General features: G+C 40.5%; 1 protein-coding gene across 3 annotated transcripts in view; it reads right to left on the bottom strand.

Moving 5' to 3' along the window:
- The window catches only part of TMEM108 (transmembrane protein 108), a 162709-nt gene extending 150241 nt beyond the window's left edge, over positions 1-12468 (bottom strand). The window contains exons 1-2 of one of the 3 annotated variants that reach the window (XM_021531248.4): positions 12073-12325; positions 4560-4690 (exon numbers count right to left, since the gene is read on the bottom strand). The gene's annotated coding sequence lies outside the window, so the exon portion shown is untranslated. The other 2 variants (XM_021531249.3, XM_085573271.1) reach the window with 2 other exon arrangements.
- Positions 12469-15849: the final 3381 nt, after the last annotated feature.

Here is a 15849-nt window from a genome sequence, read left to right as displayed (position 1 = left end):
TGAGGCTAAATAATTAAATGCCTAAAAGTCTCCCAGCATTCATTTCTATGCTTGGTGAGAAACCAGAAGGAACACTATGACATCCTGCATAGCCAGGTTCCTACTTTCTTTCTGCCAGTACTGATGGACCTTCTTAGATTAGTCTCATAGCAAGTTATCTTTTTATCAGATTTCACAGTCTGATTTTACACAGTATACAAGTTTATTTTCCATACCAGATACTGAGCAAGAGACCATAATCCCAAACTTCCTCCACATAATGGTGAATTCCCCACTCCACTTGACAATATTTAACTGCACCCAAAAGACTTTTCATCCCCACTGTCTCCTACCATCCCAAAAGCAACACTATCACTTACTGTTAGAAATAGTAATCAAACTTGTCAGGGCCAGATCACAAAGTAGAGTGAATTATGTACATTCAGTGTCACCAACAGGAACAAAATGCTATCAAAACAACTTTATTTTCCACCTAATCATCAAGAAATAAATGCTGCATCTTACATGCAGCTTGACTAGATGAATAAGTAGCAACAAGTGTTTCGGTGTTCTTTACTAAAGAATACTGAATACTTTTCTTTTAGAAACAAATTGAAAACAAAAAAATGCTTTTTGCATGTTTCAGTGTGATGTTTTTCATACCATTTTCCTTTTGATGGATTTTGAATATAATATTCTGTGAATAGTGACCAGCGTTAGTAGTAATAGAGGTAAGAACAAACACACCTGATTATTGGGTGGCTCTGTTGTTACTTCTGTGTCTTAATGTCTGCTTTGGGAGGACTGACTTGTGAAGCTGACTCCTTCAGGATTTAGCTCATAAAGGATCAGTGACTTCTAGCATGCTCTTGAGTAGCAACAAGGGAAAAACCTGGCATTGCTAGCTGCTATCTCATCTTTTTACTTCAGGCAGCACTGGGAAACACTGCAAGGCAGCATTTATCACTGGGGACAAGGGATCAAGAGGGCTGAAATTAGAAAAGACATTTTGGCTGCTTTCAGTTCAAGTGGAAGTATTATGAAAAAGTGTTCCAAATTATGTCACACGGGGCAAATGTCACTGCAGTTAGTAAGAACTTACTGTGCCAGCAAGTGTCAGGACAAATTACACAGCAGGACAGGCAAGCTGTACGTCACATTCACTTCCAAAAGGAAAAGGCTTACCCCCATTGCCAAGAACCTACTTCCATTTCCAAGCTGATTTAAATCAAATTGCTCTTATTCAAATCAAAACAGCATAGATGGAGTACTACAGTGACTCGATGTGCAGTTTTTCGGATCCTTCCCCATTTCCATGGATGAAAGGCTTTGATTCTCCAACACCTTAAACACCATAACCTCAAGGCTACAGAGTTGTATATGTAAATGGCTGCCTGCAGGCTCCTGAAGGCACTGCTTACTATGCCAATGAAAAATGTCTCACTGTCCCTATGCTCCTGGGTCATACCCATCTAATCTTTCTTGCCTCTTTGATCATATATTCTTTGCAGAAAGATGCATTTGAAATTTACATGGGATCCAACACAGTATGCAGAACAACTGAAGCCACATCAAGGCCTGGGCATTACTAGAAAAGTGGAACATAAAATTCAGTGCATGAGAAAGGAGAAAGACAGGACTAAGTCATTAGAAAAATCTTTATTTCTTAAATTTAAGTATAAGAAAGTCTTTCACTGGATTGCAAACTCCTAGCAAAGTGAACTCATTTTGATTCAGCTATCCTTAGTTTAAAACCAAATGTTTCAATTAAAAATTACCAGTGCTTCAATATGGAGAAAAAACATGTTCCTTATGTTCTACAGAGGAAACAAGCAAACAAAAAACCCACAACAAAACTAGAGCTACAAAATAGTTGGATGAGTTAAAGAAAATATTTATTTCATTTTTGACTTTTCTAATCTAGGACTTTTCAGAGCTTTTCATGTTTTCATTTTCATGAAATTAATATTAAATTAGACTCACATAGCTTCTTGTAATATTGGAATATCTGTGTTGGGTATAAACCAGAAGGTCATTTGTTCCTTCAGTTTTCCTTCCTAAGTTCTGGTGTTTCAATCATTTCTTAGCCAAAGCCAGACAAACAAAGCCAAAAGGCTATCAAGAATAATGCCCACAAATAAATCACAATTTAAAAGCCCAAGAATTCAAAGTCTGGCTTCAATTTAAGCCACTATTACCTCCAGTTATTTTTTTCTATCCAACATCTCCACCCTACCATCAAGAATCACTATACAACATACACTATATAAAGTATACCATATATACTATACCAATACCAATAGTAAATCATCTCAGGTGCTTTAAAGCAGGGGGTGCACAGCACAGAAGAGCAATGAAGTTTTAGGTGAAGATCAAGATGGTTCACAGAGGTAGCTGAGTTGCAAACTCACATTTCCACACAGCAAGACTGCAGGGACAACAGCCTTTGGCAAATGAAAAGTAACAAAGCAGCTCTGGGGCTCTAACAACATTTCTGCTGTGAAGCAGCACCAATAAATCCAGTTAACTAAGACATTGCAGAATACTCTGACCCTGTACATTTTTCTTAGCCACTAGTACAAGTTCTTTTCAGATACTCAGATACTCAATTTGTGTGCAACTCTGTCATTGACTGGTGTTCTGAATGGCTGGGCTTGAGCTATGTCTGTGTAAGCACAATTTACCTCCATGTATTCAGCCTGTATCTCCAGAATGGCAGCTGCAAGAATGCAAATCCTATTTGGAAGGATTACTTGCCACGCAACAGCCAGAGGCCCTGTCCATGGCTGGGCTCCCTGCTGTGCCAAGAAGCACAAACTCAGGAAGCTCTGATCCAGAGAAGGACATGATTAAAGCAGGCAAGGTGGCACAGGAAATGGCATTGTCCCTCCACACAGGCAGAACCAAGCTGCCACTCCCCACCTCCTTCATACACTTGTGTAAACGTGTTCAAGCAAGAAAGCACAAACCAGCAGGCATTTGTGCTTGTGGGAGCTGGCAACAACTGGTGGCAATACAGATTCCACTGGGGCACTTGAGTGTGGACGCCAGGGGTTACACAACCATCTGGTAGAAGAAATAAAACTCTCTAGAGAAATGTCTGCTATCTAGACCAGATCCTACAGTTTTTTATGATCCATGTACATTCCTTCCTAACAAGAGTTGTGGAAAATTACCAGAATGTCTCAACTACTCAAGAGTTTGAATGTGTTTTTCCTTTTAAGTTGTATCTGCTATTGCTTACCTTTGCATTTTCTGAATACTTTATACATGTCAGTCCTGTTATTTCAGTATGCAAGGGAGGCCCCCCCTTCCCCCTGCCATATCTACAGGATGCAGTGCCACAGTCTGTTACATTCCCCACCTAAGGATCTCTTCAATTTAGTTCTTCCACAAAAGAAGGAGACTGGTTATCTCACACTTGTGGAAATGGCAGACTGATAACACTGGTGGTCATATTTCCATACAGAATAGAAGCAAAGGCAGAGGACTGCACAGGATTGTTCCCTTATCATTTAATACTGGCTGGGGAAAACAGAGAAATTAAGTGTTGCACTGACTTGAGCTGAAGGTATTCTCTTCAGCCTCTCCAGGTTAAAGCAGAGACCCAGTTGCAGCTGCCTCTTTTTCCAACTGCTCAGTTGCCTGATTTGAGCTCTTGAGTAACACAGAGCTGGTATGGTTTTGCATTTGCTTTGTAGCAAACTTGTTTTGATCCAAATTGGTAAAATACGAAGTCTCACATAGCCATTCCCCAGACATGCCAAACTACATCATCTCAAAAATGAGAAATGCTACTTTAAAACAACTTCAGTTCATGTATTTCTCAAGTGTATTTCTCAAGTGTTTCAAACAGTTTCAAGTAGCTTTTTGAAAGCTTTTTGTACCTTCCCTGAAAACAGCCCAGTAAAGGAAACATTCAGAGTAAGTGAGTACATCTGGGCATCAGGCAAAAGAAGCCCAGCAAATCTATCAAGATCTCCACCACCTTTAGCTTAGACCAGTAAGTAATTATTTTTACTGGTAGGGGAAAAAAAGGAAAATCAAGCAGTTTTGTAAACAATCCATATAAAAATCCCAAAAGTGAAACACTACAACTGTACAAAGAAAATGGCACAGCTTGCATCTCCAATCAGAGACATTTTCTGGCATATAGTTTAGAGAATTTTTCTCCTGATTAACTGCTACACTATGTACAAGTTTTAAGTCTACTTCAATCTGCAGCAATTAATAAGCACATAAAAAAGATGCCTAAGGTGAGCAGGAAGGTCTTCTGTTAGCACGTGCTAAAAATAGACAACCTATAGAGCTATCTGAACAGATACTTCATATAATAAAACTTTGAATTTTACAGGCTCCAAGGATCCAAATTTATCATTGGCTTTTGAAACTTTACGCTTTTTTGGGTCTGCATATCATCCATTTATGTTATTAATAACTGGCCACAGTTATTAGCAGTCAGCCACTAGGCTATATAAGTTTTGGAGAGCACCTCCACTGCCATCTTGGGCAGTGCCACGAAAGAGAGCTGCGCCACATTGAAGAGACACAACCAGCAGAGAAATCCATTTGTGCTTTACCTTGTAAGGGGAAGAGCAGATGCCTTCAAACATATCTATATCCATACAGTCCATTGGTTCAGATCTTCCTGGTGATCAAAACTCTTCCAGCTTCTTGCTTTCTTATTTTTTAATTTGCCAGCTAGTGCAACCTGTAAATTTACAGAAGTGGGTGTGTTATTCCAAGATGTTTATTCATCTCATTTTATAAGGCATTCACTTTAAATACATGTGGCTCTGTGCCATGTGGCTCCTATTGCTCTCCAGAGCTTTCAGTGTAATGGATTACAGACCACATTGTTTCTGTAGGTTATTGATTTTTGGGTGTATAAGTAGAAGACTCTTTAGGATTTCTTTGCAAGCTCAGATTCTCCAGACTGTCACATTCCATATGTGTATATCCTACAGATTTCACAACATGCTCCTAAATTTATGAAATTCCAACACTTAACAAAAAACATGACACAACTTGCATCTCTGAATTGTCTGAATTGTCAATTTCTTTGTTAATTTATCTGTTAAAGGCTGATTCTTGTAGAAAGATATGAAATTAAATTTAAATACTAGTTTCAGAATAAGAAGGCTACTAATCTGAGAAACTGGAGGTTGACAGAATGGCTGAGATTTATATTCAGCAATAAAGGTAATAAAAAAGAAAAAACCTTCCCAAAAAGTGACCCTAGCCACTGTTCAATGGATTTCAGGAACAAAATGAATTAGTGGGACAGTAGGGAAATTCAGTCAAATATTTTTTTTTAACTACTCAGGGAGTCACAGTGAGATTCCTCAAATGTATCTAGAGCTGCAGTGCCTTCCAGGTATCTAAATTTGGTCATCTGAATCAAAAGACCTCTGAAAACCAAGCAAGAAGTTCTCTGCTTATATAGTTTTTCTCCGTGAAAGCTATGAGGCAGTCACTTATATGTGCTTGACTCCCCACAACAGATTGTTCAGCATATAAAGTGTTACCTCTGCACCTGACACCCCTCCCCAGTATTTTGATCCCTATATGCACATTTTCATGGTGGATTTTACAAAAACATATTGCAGTTTTCATGAAAGTTCAATTAAACAATGGAGTGTAATTGTTTGTTTACTGGCAGACAGGCAGCCCATGTTAGTTCAAGAGTGGTTTTGCTGGGCTGTATTCAACTACTCAAACTGTTTCATTATGAGATTTCACCAGACACCCCTGGCTCCAGCACAATGGCACAGAAAATGGGATGCATATTTGCTGCTTTCCACATTTTGGCTCCTGCTGCCTCAAAGCCGTCCCTGGTCTCCACAGAAATTCCTTATGAGTATTTCAAAGGTTAATATAGTTTTGTGTATAAGGAGTTCGTAGTATACACATCCTCTGTAGGTTATTCTCCCCCTCCCCCCCTTTTTTTTATTATGGAAAATTGAAAATTAATTCACTTCATTCAGAATGTCTCAAAATCCTAAATGTTGACACTTTATACTATGTGAACTACTTGTAGTCTTACATCCTGATGTAAATTCTCACCATGAAGGGTGGCACTCAAAACCACCCCATTCCTGCATGTCACACACTGATGGCACATGTTACATCTGATTTGATTGCTATTCAAACCTGAAACTCTTGATGAAGCCAGAAAAAGCCTTGATCCTAGGATGTGTTTTAAGGCATGTGTGCCTCTGCCTTGATGCAGACAGATCTCAGACCTGAAAGGTCACACACAATTACTCAAGAAGCCTTGATTTTGAATCTCCGAAAAATAACATTACACAACATTTTACTCCCAACAAGTTTCAGGACTTGGTTTCTATGAAGTAAAAGGTTTGTCCTTCAGTAATACTGGATAAAATGACAGTCATGACCTTACATGGGGAAAAAATACAGCACACACTCTTGCAAATTAAGCACCACAATGCAAACTGCTAGGAAAAAAACCTGAAAATGCCACACTATGCAGGTTATCTGAACATTTGCAGGCTATATTTGTATTCAATTCATGATTTTGGACCTCTCTAATTAGAAGAAATCCACCTTCTTCATGACAGTGGAGCATGTGGAGACTGGCATGAGGAAGCAGCTTGCATTGCAATTCCACTATATATTACAATTGCTGCACCATGCTTGGGCTGGGATTTTGGCATAATACTGTATTACTCTTTCAGAATACAAATCCAACATAATGTCAAATACAATATAAGTGAATACTTGTACTTTATACTTATACTTTATACTTTACTTCACATAAGTAAATCTGGTCTTAGCACATTAAACCCTCCTGCAATTTCAGACCACTTGGATGGACCAGGGCCTGTAGGTCAGGAGAGGCAACCAGCAAGTCTTTCTGTAATCAGTCTCTATTTCCCTGTAACACCAAGGAGTCCTAAAGCAAGCAGGTGAGTGGCTGCTGTCCTTTGAATGGTGGGCCAGAGGAGCTTCACCAAAACATGGACTAGGACCACTTGACTTGGCAGAAAGAAGCAGCAAATCAAGAAAAGAGACATCGGAGACACAGGCTTTGGCATGTGCCTGAATGAAAGTAAAGAGAATTTTGATCACTGTTCTAACACCTTACCATGGATCACATCTCTGGTGACTTTGAAAAGGAAAACCATATTTTTTTTTTCTTGGGTGACTTTCAATCTTCTGGAAGAAAAAACCAAAAGTACAAAGGGTAGACAGATACTGCTCCATTGCCTTTGAGTGACCTATTTACAGTGGATGTGCATATGGACTAATGATAAGTCCAACCTGCAACTACTTCTGAGCTAGGAAAGACTCTCAGTTTGCCTGTGTGATTTCTAAACACCAAGAAATTCTATGCTCCGGTGTGTATGTGTTATGAAACACCAGAATCAGCCTTTTTGCACAACCTCCATTTTAAAACCACCATAAAGAACTCCTAAATGCAGTCCTGCAACATCTACTCTAGAGGACTATCACTGCATTAAAATATGAATGCCAGTGACCCTTTAAGTGACCACAGAAGGCTTCTCTCACCTGTGTCTTCCATAACTAAGATATCATACTGGTGGTTTGTCATAAAACTATTGTTGTTCCTTTAGGCATCATGATGTTTTACTGAAAGGCCATTCCTGGAAAAGGCTGCTTTAATAGGCTTGATAAGGCAAAGTGAGCTGCCCAGCCAAACTTTTTATTAAATCACACCAAAACTGCCTGAATTTATGCCATTGCAAAAAGACTGTTGGGAATTCCTGGCTGCCCTGAAAGCGTATGTATCAACCTCAGAGAAAAAACTCACACATCCTTGTTGATTCATACTAATGTCATTGTTTACAACGACAGGATGCATTAAATCCTGCTTCAATTACCAGGCATAAAAGCACTTGTGGATTGACATGTGGTCTTGCCTCAATAGCACCAGAATAGGGCTGAGGTAAACCAGCCTGCTGCAACCAGCATAACGTCTCCAGATGCCTGCATTCCTCTGCACACTCCCACTCAGCTCCTACTCTTTTCCCTTTGCCATTTTTCTCTTCTTCCCACCTTTCTATTTAGCCCTCCCTCTCCATGTGTATTAGCAGAGGTTGGAGGGCAACTGGCTAGCAAAATGGATTTGCAGAGCAAGACCTGGGACTCTCAGTGGACAAGCTGACCACAGACAAGGAGTATGCCCATGTGACAAAGAAGGGACAGCAAAGAAGAGGAAGCCAAGCTCTCCTCAGGGGCCCACTGAAAGAACAGGATGAAACAGGCACAACTGAAAACACAAGCAACTGCCTTTAAACAGAAGAAAACTCTCACTGTGAGGTTGGCCCAACACACATACGGGTGACCCAGAGAGGCAGCGGAGACTGCCTCAGAGACTGGAGACATTCAAAACTCAGCTGCACATAGTCCTGTGCAACCTGTTCTAGATGTTTTGAGCAAAGGGTTGCCTACACAACCTCCAGAGGTCCCTGCAACCTCAGCAGTTCTACAACCCTGTAAACAGAGCCTTGTTCCCAAATGTACTCAAATATTATATATATATATATTTTTTTTTTAATAGGTTCACCATAGTAAGTTACTGACCTGGCCAAATGAAACAGTTGATCCTGAACAGTGGTACAAGAATTTCAGTTGAGGTCTCCACATTTCACAGATGGAATGGACCAATGCAAAAATTACTTTGAAAATGCACCCAGATTTTAGAGATGCTTCTTACTCTAAGAATTGTGCAGCTGCTTTTATGCTTCTCTCAGAAGAAAAGCTCCAGTGGTCACTGCTGCCTGCAGCAAGATCAGTACTCCTACTTTCAGCATTTAATGCATTAGCCACTTGTAAAATTACATTTATGTCTTGCCCTTTATATCATGCTCCCAAATGGTGACTGCCAAGGCAATTTTCAGCAAATCTTTCCCTCAGTCTCCCAGCCCATTGAATAAGACCTGCTTTTCTGATGCAGAAGAATGAAGAGAAAGCATAGAGAATTCACTGCCATAATAAAGAACAAGTTAGACCCTTACCCAGCTCCAGAGAGTTTTTCAAAGGAAAACTGGCAAGCATGCCAGCTCATACACTTCTTTCAGGGAATGCTATCAGCAAACCAAAGGTCATAATGAGTGTTTTACCTATGGATTACATATATCATCATTAATGGCAAGGATTACTCAGTACCAAGAAGAGATGTATCATGTTCTTGCCCAAAGAGATGTCTAAGTGTTTTGCATAATTAATTTCTTCCATTAGCCAGGAGAAAGAGATAGGTCATTCTTTCCTATACCCACCACTCCTTATTTCAACAGTTACGACACTCCTGTTACTAATGATCTATTGGTAACACCTCTAACCTCACCATTCTGAGCCCTAGTATTTTAAACTCAAAGTCTGAAGAACTTTATTTAGAACAGATTACAAAGCAGATCCAAAGTTATAACCTGGGCTCACTCCTGTTTCTTTTTAAGAATAACTCAGACAAGAGAAGTCAGACAAGAGAGTTGACAATGAATCTTTCTCTTTATGGATGTTAAGTTAAAAACTTAACAGAGACTTTCATTCTTCCTATTTTGTATATTTACTGTGGCCAGCACATGCCTCCAGATGAGTCACTCGTAGTTACCCCACAGTAACTGGTCCTAATGGTTTCCTTGAAATAATTCAGGGAATAACAAGATTTTTGGTTCACTTTAATTTCTACTGATTTTAAGCTTTAAATATCTTCAGTATCATAGTCATAAAATTGCTTCCTATCACTCAAAGGAGATCTGTCATAGACACCAAATTGTCTTTAGTTGAGCTCCACAACACAAATGAGCTTTGGATGCAAAAACTTAGTACCTATTCATAAAAAAATCATAGGTTGCATATAGTTGTTTAGTAAGCACAGTTAGGCATACCAGTTCATATTTTGCTCAAGCAAGGATGTCATAGTCAGGGAAAGTTTTCTACACATATCCACTAACTCTGACAAGAATAAATAATTTGCAAACACATACACTAGAATTTATTCAATTAATTTCCCCTATTTACCTGGCAATCGATTAATCCAATTTATAGCATGGCCAGAATTTCTGGTCTACCTATAATCCAATGAGCTAGACTGGAGCATGTGTTGGTTGGTTTTCATTGATGCAACTGAGGTCTGTTGCATGGCCACCGAGAGGTTCAGCTTAGCAGAACTCTTGCTTTGGGGAAGCTGCAGACTGTGAAGAAATGTAATCTGTGCTGATTCAGCTTATCTGTTAAGGCAAAACTCAGTCCTGGCAAGACCTCCAGTGCAAGGCAGCACCAGAGGAGATGCTACAGCACAAGCACTTAGGAATATTGCCTGCTTTTGCCAGGAGAGGAAAGATTGCCCAGTGTTTTCAAACTTTTAAAGGCAGTGACAACACATAAAATCTCTTTAATGTATGCACAATATTGCAGATATGTCAGCAGTATATTGACACATACATTTTATTAGCAGAAATAAAAGATTTTGTGAATAATAACCTTGTGTTTTGTCTTATTCTGCACTAGGCTGTTGTAACTGCAGATCTTGGGTGCAATCACATAATTGCATCTCTACCATTGTAACACCTATAATTGGCTTCCCTCTTTCTTTAATCTCTCCAGTGGAAAGACGAAAGTTCAAACTATTCCATACCTGGCATTAGTCTAGAGAACATCAGTTTACAAGGGTAGAGCAAATTCCATCAGTTATAATAGGATTAAAGGTGTTTCTGAAGTTTTCAAATCCTCAGAAGTAACACATTTTTTTAAAAGGAATAACTGGTGTTCAAATAGTTGATTAACATGGTCCACCACAATCAGAATAGCTGGTAAGAAATTTAGCAGAATAATTTCACTGCATCTGCAGGAAGTATTACTTAATGATTCTGACTTATAGTAAGTCTGACATATATTAGAGGGGAATAGGTCACACTGGGACAACAGAATAGTAGGCAACAGCCTAGCTTGCATGTATAGCTTTAGATCTAGGTCTAGTTAAGTTTTTAGGTCTCTAGAATATCTTCAGATACAGGTAGTGTCACTGTTACTATCCTATTATCTATTCCTACAAATTATCTGGTTATAATCACTCTGCAAACATCAGAGCTCACTCTGATGAACTTAAGATAGATTGGAACAGTTGCATCTGTCTTCCAGGGATAGTGATGCAAAGCATTGGTAGAAAATGTTTCTTAAATTTTCTTTGTCTTTTGAATCGCATTCCTTAATCTACTGATTTGCACACATTCCCCTCTCCCCCTATCACCCCCCAAAAATAAAGGCCAAGTGTAAAATGACACCCTCATTCATCAAAAGCACATTCTTATTGCTGATTTACCTTCCCAGGCAGTCAAAGGGTCATTTTTAAACACGAAATTGTCAATAGGATAAAGATGAACTGAGTCTACTTGCTTTAATTAGTGGCTTTTTCCACAGCAGCCTCTCCATATAAAGGACTCCCTCCACAGACCTTGAATGCCTGACCGCTTTCTGCAGTTAAGAGAGGTGAATTTTCACTGATACAGTATATATTTTGTGGTACTGTTGCACAAGCATGATCATTTATTCATAGCACAGTTCAATTTCTTCCCCAGTTTCTCCCGTATAAGTCTGTTCAATCCTTAATTACTTATCCATAGTTGTTTTATGTCTGTTACAAGCATCTATGCAATCTGTGCTTTAAAATATTTTGCTGAAACAGTCGTCTGGCCCCTCCTACTACATGAGATAAATATGTGAAGGCTATCTCTAGTAAACTGCCTACCACTACTACAACAAGCTTTTTCTGTGGTCACACTTCTAGACATCTTTAAAAAATAATGCCGTCTTATGTGCAGTGTTCTACTTTAAATATAACATGCAAGGCACAGGCTCATAGTTCATTTTGATAAGGAGCAGTCGCGTGCCTTTGGCTAAATATTACCAGTACACATCTCTGCAAACTGGTCGTGATAAGCACCTGGTCGTTCCTGCTTGACAAACAAAAAAATGAAAAAAAATCTTGCCTTCTACCTGAGATAAAATGCTTTTCATGCAATGATAGATACTAATGTCACCTTCCCTCGCAGCTCCCACCCATTCGAAAAGAGTGGGAATAATCCAAACGCTATTTTCACTACGTACCTGCCCCTGAAACTGCTTATTCACATAGAACCGAGCCCACTACGCCGCAGAAGGACAGTTAAAACGCAATGCTCCTTAAACTACCGGCGGCACCAGGCTGCCGCCACTTCAGATCATCTCTCGTGAAGCAAGAAGAAGACAAACCGCGAAGCGAACGCGTCTCACAGGCGGAGCCCCATCCGTCTCGCACCCCTCACTCCGGAGCTGAACCGAGCCGCGCAGCCCCGGCGAGCAGGAGCCGGCCGCCGCTGCCGCTCACCTCCCCTTGCGCTGCGGAGCGACCGGCGCTGCTGCTGCTGCTGCTGCTGCTGCTGCTGCTGCTGCTGCTGCTGCTGCTGCTGCTGCTGCTGCTGCTGCTGTCGCCGCCGCCGCTGCTGCTGCCGGGCACCCTCCGCCGCCCGCCGCTGCTGTCGCCGCCGCCGCTGCTGCTGGCCCGGCGGCGGGCGGGGCTCCGCCGGCCCGGCCTCCCCGGGAAGGGTCCCTGGCTGCGGCAGGGCGGGGAGGCGGCGGCCCCGCCGCGGGGCGCGGAGCGGCGGCGGGCGAGGCGCGGGCGGCGAATGTCAATGAGGAGCCGCGGCTGCGGCAGCGGCCTCAGGGATGAGGGGCAGGGTCTGACCGGGGCTGGGAGGGGGCTTAGCCGTGACTGCGCCGAGAGGGAAGCCCGGGGTTTAGGGGGCCGGGCTGGAGAGGTTAAATGTACGGCAGAAGCTGTTGGCAGGAATATGTTACGGTGAAATTACAGGTGGCTGCCACAGCGGTTCGCTCCACGCAGTCCCTTCCGCTGCGAGCAGTGGGTTGTTTGACATTCTGGCAGTGTTTTACCACTCATTTACATCGGGGCTCGTGTGCTGTCGGGGCAACTCTTACAGGTTTGAGCCTGACTGGAAGAGACCTCCAGAGGAAATTTGCTACTGATGAGTTAGGATTTATCCCGTAGGCAAGGGAACGTTTTGTAGGGACATTGGTGTGGCTGCTCCAAGAGAACCTGAGCCTCGGAAGTGCAGATCTAGAAACAGCGGCAGCTCCCAGCCCAGGTCTGTTCCAGTTCAATGTCTTACCCAAAGCACTGCTGCTTCCTGAAAATTTCATGCCGTCCTTCCTCTCCGCTCATTAGCCACAATCATTATTGGTTGGTATTGTTCTGTATTAACCAATACAGGGGAAAATGCTACCTTTTTTGGTTAGCTCTTTTTGCCTGAGATTTGCTACTGCTATATAATTATTATCAACCAATACAAACCTGCTACATCTGTCTTCTGACAGTGTAGGCTATCTTACTTTTTATTTCTTATTACTTCAGTGGAAATGTTGAGTGTGTCAGGAATTTAAGACTTAAGAGTGCAAAGTAGTACACAGAGCTTCTGGTGTATAGAACAATCACAGAATGGTTTGGACTGGAAAGGACCTTTAAAGGTCGTTTAGTCCATCCTCCGTGCAATGAGCAGGGACAACTTCAAATAGATCAGGCTGTTCCAAGCTCTGTCCAACACGACCTTGAATGTTACCAGGAATGGGATGTCCAGCATCTCTCTGGGGAACTTGTGTCAGTGTTTTGCCACCCTCTGAACCTACCCTCTTTTAGATTAAAACCACTACACCTCATCCTATCACAACTGGCCCGATTAAAAACTTTGTTCTTATCTTTCTTATAAGCCCCCTTTTAGACACTGAAAGGCCAAAACAAGATCTCCCCGTCTGCCTGGTTGCTCAGCACTTCATTCAACAGGTTTAACAATCTTTGCTGACTTCCTTCCAATTAAAGAAAGAGTTGCTGATGGTGAAATATCACCAACATTGAAACTATGGATTATTCAGTGAGATTTTACTTTGTCAGTGCAAACCAAACTACTGCCATGTTTTTCTGGCTTTCCTTTCTTATTTCTTCTTTTGCCCAATATTTCCTTCAAGTTGCTGCATGAATGGCTGAGTCCATGTCATACACCATCAACTAACAACATTTGCAGTTAGTTGTTCTCAATCGCAGTACAAATATTAAATAAATAGGCTAAATAGGCTAAATATGATAATGAAGCGGTAATGGCAAAGTAACCTATTCTGACTAGGAAGTGTCACATTTTCACATTCCTGTATGATAAGCAAATAGATATGAGGAGAGTTTCCCAGGCTGGCAGCCTCAATTATGTCTGCCAGTCTGTGGAAAATCTGGTTCATAGTCAAAGAGAGGAGCATCAGTCTGCCTAATCTCCCTGCTGCTTTATAAGTATAAACCAACAGCCTGAAGTTAAATAGACCCCTTTGCTGCACACAGAGGGGGTTTGTTTGGCAGAATGTCCATCAACTCTGCCAAACTTTAAAAAAATTTTTTTTTCTGTAAAAGCCTTTTCTTCCATAGTTGCTTAGGAGGCATTTTTTTCTTTCAGGAAGAAATTTTGGCTGCTAAGAAAATATTATTCCAGAGTTCACACAAACCACATATGAAAATCATGTTTCAGAGAAATAACCTGTCTGCCTATGTTTTTGCATACTGAGCTTAACCATTTTAAGGCAGTTTATTTAACTAGCCAGCAATAGATATTTACAGGTTAAAAGATGTTTTTTGAAGAAGACTAAAGTTCAGCCACTTCAGAAATCGATGCTTTGAAGAGAGGTTATGGCTTGTCTCAAACACCAGCAAGCTTGGCTCCATTGAGGCACTGTAATTCATAAGTAATTATTAAGGACAAACAAAAAAGATTGGAGGTTCTTTCTCACAGAACAAAATTACTTTTGATGTTATAACTATAGTTATAAGAAATCTTCAAAATCTCATGGGACTGGTAGAAACATGTGTCATTATTCATCTTCTACCTAATGAAAATTTTTTTAAAAAATACTCATTTTCATTTTCAAACCAAAATGAATGTAAATCTTTAGTACATAGAGAATCCAAATTGAACTGGTTTAGATATAAAGTAAAATTTATCATTGCAAAATGAATGGAAGTTGTAAAATGGAATGAACAAGTTCTACACAACAATTCTTTGTCCTTGAAGAATTCCTTAGCACTCAAGGGAACTGAAGCCTGATAGATGCCCATCAGCTTCAAAGGATCAGGATGAGGTGCACAAGCAACACTGAGCTGCCAACTCTCAGAGCTGCAGCCACGAGGAGCCCCAGATGAGTCCTCTGACCGTATCCATTTCTTCTCTCTGTAGGTCAGTCGCATGGTGGGTAACCAACACCTAGCAGGAGCTGAGATATTTGCTGTTTTTAAAAATGAATCAGTCTGTAAATGAAAGGAAAAACTATACACAACTTATTACACAGTATTTTTCCACCCCCTTCTTATTCTAGAAGGGCTATAATTATTCCCAGTTGTAGAAGCTGTACAGTAGTAATCCCTCTCCTCCTACATGCTTCATTAACAACCTGAGAGCTAACAGCATAATAAATTTTTAATAAATTATACTAAAATATTGTGGCACTGCTCTAAAAATAAAACCTGGAGATGAGTTGTTAAGACTATGTTCCTTAAACGCATAAAACTATCCCTGAAATATGCAGGATTTTTTACAAAAATGTCTTGACTTACAAACATCTGTGATCATAAATACTTCTGAGAAAAGCACTGGCAGCGAATCTGTAGCATTTGAGTCACTTTTTTAAAGGAGAAAGCTTTTCCCTTTTTACTATTAATCTCTTTTCCTTTCATCTCAAATTTAATTCATCTCTAGGTCTTTACAAAGTCATGAAATTATGCATATGCTAAGAATGATGAGTTAGAATGAAAGAAGGAAGGATTTACAAAGATTCGATAAAAGTAATGATAAAAAATAC

Source organism: Lonchura striata, chromosome 2, assembly GCF_050655825.1.
Source record: "Lonchura striata isolate lonStrDom1 chromosome 2, ASM5065582v1, whole genome shotgun sequence".
In the NCBI taxonomy this organism is placed as follows: domain Eukaryota; kingdom Metazoa; phylum Chordata; class Aves; order Passeriformes; family Estrildidae; genus Lonchura; species Lonchura striata.
This window is presented reverse-complemented; position numbering and strand designations above follow the sequence as displayed.